Genomic DNA, 6,096 nt, shown 5'->3' with positions numbered 1-6,096 from the left:
ATGAGCATGCTGGCTTTGCCCTAACTCAAGGAGACAGCGTTAGCTGCTGAATGCCCTACTGCTTTCAAGCCCCTGAGCGTGTTTGTTTTTCGAAATCGACAACTGCCAGATGCATACTGCTTCTAATCTCTCAGAGAATTGGGATTTTAAAAGCGTTGCTGCCTATTGCTATGGGGTAAAGGTTAGCTGCAGTTAAGACCTTACCGAAGATTGGAAGGGTCTCTGCATCGTTTTGCATTCCAGCAAGACAGAGGGACAATCCCCGTGCCACACCTCCATCCCCGCCTCACGCTGCATATGGGTAACCATATGTGAAATGTACGGCAGCCCCACCAGACACCCGGCTATTAATAGAGCCCGGGAGTTTGCTCTCTGTCTTTTTCCTGCCACCGAGTAAGGGATGATCTTCACACACATACCCCACTCCGCCCCCACCTCGGCGCACCGTTTCTCCAGGAAGGTAAGGGGGCTGCCCACGCTGATCCCCTTCGTGACTACAGGTGCCTAGAGCCTACGGACTAGTCCAGTTGTAACGACAGCAGGGTCACTGCGAGGCCAGGGAACACAGCCTCCAGTCTTGGGACGCAAAACCCAGCAGGGCTCTTTGCGTCTCTGGGCCAACTCGAGAGTAGAGAAAGGGCAGCTATTGGGCTGCCGAAGGCGAGGGGGGCAAGAGCGCAATCTGAAGAGCTAGAGTGGCCTCCTCCAAAGCCGCTGCAGGACGAATGGCTGTAGACCCATTTCTCCCCTGCAGCCCGCGGCGCGCAGCCCCCACTCGGCGCGGGCTTGGCTGCGGCAGGAGCGGGCGCTGTCCCTGGTTCTGAAGGTGGCCGCGACCAGAGCTCCCTCCCCGGGTTTAGCGCCCCAAGGCGGCTCAAACATTCCAGGGTTGCAGACCTCTCTCCGGCCCAGATCTGAGCGGGAGGGTCTCTTGGTGGTGCCCAAGTCCCACCACCCGCTCGGTGTGGCCCCACCGCGGCCCGGAGCTCTCCGCGGTGCTGCGGGGACCGAGAGCTGGGGGAACTGACTTGAGCCTGAAGGGTAAAGCTCAGGCAGCGTCTGGAGATGGTCAAGGCACCGCAGGGAGCCGACCTGGTCCCAGGATCACCCACCCCAGCTTTGCAGAAAGCTGGGACTCTGGACCCCTAATGAAGCCCAGAGGAGAGAGCAGGGGAGCGCTGCTGCCCAGGGTTTGGGACTTGGGGAAAGAGAAGCGAGCAGCGGGTGGCAGGAGAGGGAGATGGGGTGAGAGCGATTCTTTTGCATTTTCAAAAGGGAGGGGACCTGAGACATGCACTGGCTTTTCCCCCAACACACACACACACACACACACACACACACACACGGCCGGCAGAAGCAAGCGGGATGGAGCCGGGGAAAGTTTGGCACTAGGTGCTGAGCAGCGGCGGCGGTGGCGGCGGCGGCAGCGACAGCGGCGGCGGCGCGGTGGTCCGGGGTGGGCTGCCAGGGTCGCCGAGAGCCCCGGCCCTCTCGCCTCCTTACCTCGGTGTTCTCGGCAGCGTTCTCCGCCATTTTCCTCCTTAGGAGCAGGCAGCGGGAGGAGTGTTTCATGCCCATAAGAGCCAGCAAGGGTTTGATGATACAGAGATAGTAGAGAAAGAGAGAGCTGGTGTAGCTTTAAAAGAGAGAGAGAGAGAGAGAGAGAGAGAGAGAGAGAGAGAGAATGGGAGGAAAAAAAAAAAAAACCAACCCAGCCCCTCTGCTGGAGCGTCAGCCGATACAATCAACTACGGTTGAGTCTTTTCTGCAGTCTCCACTTTGTTTTATTTTCCTCCCTTCTCATCTGCTTCGGATTCCTTCACACAGTTTCAAGTTCTTCTCGCGCACCCGACCCCCTCCCCGCCCCTCTCCACCCGCGCTGCGGGCTAGGCTGGAGGGAGGCAGCCCCGAAGGCTTCGCGGCAGCGGCGGCGTCTCTTCTCCTGGCTGCTCGCAAAGTCCGGCCGGCCGGAGGCAGCCACCAACTCCTCTCAACTTCTGCCGATCGGCTGGGCGAAGCAACACGCTTCCTGCGCGTCTCTCCTAGGGGCTGAGCCGGGTGAGTGGGGGCGGGGTAGGAGGTTCGGTAGAGCGAGCGGCGGCTGGGTGCAGACGGAGGGCCCCCAGCGCCCCCGGGCCCGCCGCTTCCTCCAGGCTCCAGGGGTCTTTTGGCCGCCTCCACCCCCAGGGGCCGTGGACAACTTGCGCGGGGGCAAAGGGCGGCGCGAACGCTGCAAGGCCACGCTGGAGACTCGATGAAAGCAGGCGCCGGAGCTGGGCTCTTGCAGGTTCTTAGACCCGGGTGTATGTCCTCCCACCGAGGACAAGCTCTGGGCAAGATTGGGCCATAGTTACCTCGCCCCCATCCCACCCCACCCCCAACTTCCCAGATCCTCTGTCAATTCTTGGTTCCTTCCTTGGCGAATTATGGTTTCAGGAGCGAAGGGGTGGGTGTCTGGATGAGGGAGGGTCCTTAACTCCTTCAACTCTAAGGCTAAGTGTGCTATCATCTCTCCTTTTCTCCCACTGTCCCTGTCCAGGCACTTGGGGCTCCAAGCTTCTCTCAGGTTGAGAGGTTGGGCCAAAGGTTCAGCCAGAGGTGGCTCGGAAGAGACCATAGGAGAAAGTCAAATGGCTGAGCCCACAGTCCTGTTCCCCTTACCCTAGTCTTCCCCGGCAGCCCCCTGCCCACACATTTCTCTTCTCCCTCCTCACCCCTCCCCCATGGTCACCAGATTTTGAAGTCCCTTTTATGGGAGAGAGGGAGGATGTCACGTACCCATTAGGATTCTCTTGATCCTTTTTTAAGGGAGTTTGGGCGGCAGCAGGGGGTGTGAATTTTTATACAATGCATTCCTGTCTTCACTTTGAGAGCTTCTTTTTCTCTGTCTTACTGGCCATCTGTCAGGCGGGTGGGAAATAGAACGGGGGGGGGGGCACTCTGTCTCTCCCTTTGCAACAGGCCACTCAGGCTGGACTCCTTCAAAGACAGCTGCACTTTCAAGCTTTCAACCCACAAGTCAAGGACAGGGACCTAAAATATGCATGCTCCTTGAACACCCTGGCTCTCTTCACTTCATCCCTGTACTTGCATAGGGAGATCAGTTCCGCATGCGTGCCCTATTTGTTTTATCACCTTTGACAGCCAGGAAATGTGAGCCTGGTTGTCCTCAGCTAACCTCAGGGTCCATTGAAGAAATGGACCAGAATCTAAAAATGCCTCCATCACCTGGTCCTAGGGGAAAGAGAAGATGCATTGCAATAATTGGAGGAGGGAGAGGAGGAGGAGGAGTGGAGAGTAAAAAGAGTGAAAAGATAATGGGCAACAGGCTTGAGTTATTGGGCGTGTGTGCATGTGTGTGCATGTTATATGTGTTTGGGAAAGAGCTAATGTAAATGAAAGAATGAGCCTAACTCCTTAACCTTTTTCTTACTCAGACCACAGACCTTGACTAGTGTTGGGGGTGAGGAAGCAGAATCTTTGGCAACACCTACTTGGTCATCCTCCTTCCCTTTCACACATGCAGAAAGCTGTAGGGGGGTGAATGAGATGAATCTAAGGAATGGCTTTTACCCTCTTGACCCCCATTTTCTCTAAGCAGCTTTCTCAGAAACAGCAGATTTGAGACATCTCATCCTCTACGAAGAGGGTCTCAGTACTATTACAATCAATGAAAATCAGAAAGGAAAGGATCCTCACAGCTCTTTGGTCCAGTTCTCTCATTTTACAAATAAGTACCCTGAGATCAGAAAAAGGAGGCCATTTGTCCATGATCCTTCAGCCAGCTGAGGGAGCATCTGAGAGAAGCTCCCCAGCCTCCTGACTTTCAGCTTTACACTTTTCTCCCACCCTGTTTCTGCCTGTGCAGTGCATCCATTCTGTGACTAACCAGGGAGGAGGGGAGCGGAGACAAGCTCCCACCGAAATAGGCTGCTGCCTGTGCGTGATTATGTTGCTATGAGAACCTCAGTGGGTGTGTTTCCTCCGTTCTCTGTTGAAATCTTTTGCTTGGCTTGGCTTCTCCCCAAGCACAGACACAGCTCCCCTTAGAATGAGGAGTGGAGAGGCTGATATGGAGAGCTGCATTCTCCTGGCAAGAGTTTTCTATTCCAACCCATCCAATGCAGGCCCAGCCTGAGGCTGTGAGTGAGAACCATAGGCCACCATGGTAGCTCCGCAATGGCTAGAGTGAAAAGTCTTGAAAGTGAATAGTCCAGTCCTCTGTTGAGTCACCTTGGAGCAGAGAGTTGTTCCTGCTGTGTTCCCACCTAATTACAAATTCACAAGCAAAAGAATTGTTACTTTAAGAGACTAAGTTTTGGGATGCCTTGTTACACAGCAAAAGATTACCTGGACACTCATGTCCTAGGGTTGTGAGAATTGATGATGTGTGAAAAGTGCCTAGCACATAGTAGGCATCCCCACTACCCCACCATTCACAGGAGTTCAGTCTTTCTCCATCTCTTTTGCATAAGTATGTTAGCACAGCTCTTAAAATATTAAAAGAATTCCACAAAGAATTTACTGGATATCTGTTATATGCCTAGCTCATTAATAGGCACTGGGCTTGACAACAGGCAACAAAAGGTATTGGACTGATCATTGAGGAGCTCTCAATTTATCTACCTTGAATGCTTTGAAAGTGTATAGAACTTTCATAGAAGAGCTTTTGAAGGGATTTAATGGGAGGCAAGAAGATACATAGGACGACCAGACATACGCTAAGAAGTAGGTTAAATATTCTGGAACAAAATGCCCTTCCAGGTAGAGATGTCCTGAAGACACATTTTACTTTACTTACATCTTTGGTGCAACAAGATGTATTGAAGAGGACATGTGAAGTGCTTAGGATAGTGTCTGGCTCATGGGAAGACCACAAACGTTGTGTTAATGCTTGCTAGGCCCTGTGCTAGGCTCTGAGTCAAACATTACAGAGCACTTATTACATGCCAGAGACTCATCTAGACTTAATGTGTCCTCATGCAGTTCTTTCAACAACTCTTTTGGGAAAGTACTGTTATTATCCCTCAAAAACAGATGAGAACACAAAAACACAGAGAATTGTCCAAGTGTTACGTAAAGTCAGGATTCAAATCTAGTATGATTTATTCCATAGCATGACCTTCATGAGGTTAACCAGATTCTGTGAACAAGGCAGTGGTTCTCAAACTTGGCAGCAAGGTGGAGTCATCTGAGGTTTAAAAATACCAGTGCATTTCTTTGACCCCCAGAGAGTATGATTTAGTGAGGCCTGGGCGTCAGAATTTTTTTAATTCTCTAGCTGATTCTATTGAGCAGTCATGGTCGAGGACAACTGGATAAGGATGTGTGGAAAAGATGAAAGTATCCACAGAGAAAGAAGGTCTCTAAGTTATAGAAAGGGCCCCCCAAAACTATAGGAGCCCCACCACCACAGTATAGAAAGCTCCATCTCTAACACAGAAGTTCTTGAGAGCCACAAAGTTCTTGAGAGTGAAAATGTGCTGATGTTTTAGCCAGCATGCAAAGGTTGGAATAAGATTCTTGGGAAGGGTATAATTGGAAAAGTCATCTGCCTTTGTGAGATGCCACAGAGAAGTGAGTTTCCTGCCACTGGAAAGGGTTCAGTCAGACTAATTATTTGGCATAGCTGTTGCAGTGGAACTGCAAACCCTAGAAGGTTTAGCAAGGCCTCTGAGGTTCCATCCACTCCATTCTGTGACTCCTGAATGGTCTCCTCTCATTTCTGAGTCCTCCGGGAGGTATAGACTGTATGGTAGCTCAAGTTCAGGAGGTAGTCAACACTGCCTTGGCTGTTTCCCCAAATCCAGTGTCCCTGCAATCAGGATGCAATTTCTCTGTCTGAGAAAGCCTGGACTCTGGCTCATCCAAATGTGGTTGCTGCAATAAAAGATGTATAAGACATGTCCTGTGTCTTCCCCCCTCTTCCTTCTAGGAGAACCTCACATGTGGCCTGGGCTCACATATGGCCAAGGCACGCTGCAGTGAATCCTTGGCTCCTCAAGAATCGGGCCATAGCCATGATCCATCACTACCTCATGGCAGCTAACCCAGCAGTGTTCCTAATGTCTTCTGGGCCAGATGGGAACCCAGCCA

The sequence above is a fragment of the Panthera leo genome, chromosome B4 (assembly GCF_018350215.1).
Source record: "Panthera leo isolate Ple1 chromosome B4, P.leo_Ple1_pat1.1, whole genome shotgun sequence".
In the NCBI taxonomy this organism is placed as follows: domain Eukaryota; kingdom Metazoa; phylum Chordata; class Mammalia; order Carnivora; family Felidae; genus Panthera; species Panthera leo.
The sequence above is the reverse complement of the archived record's forward strand: the minus strand, read 5'-3'. Positions refer to the sequence as shown.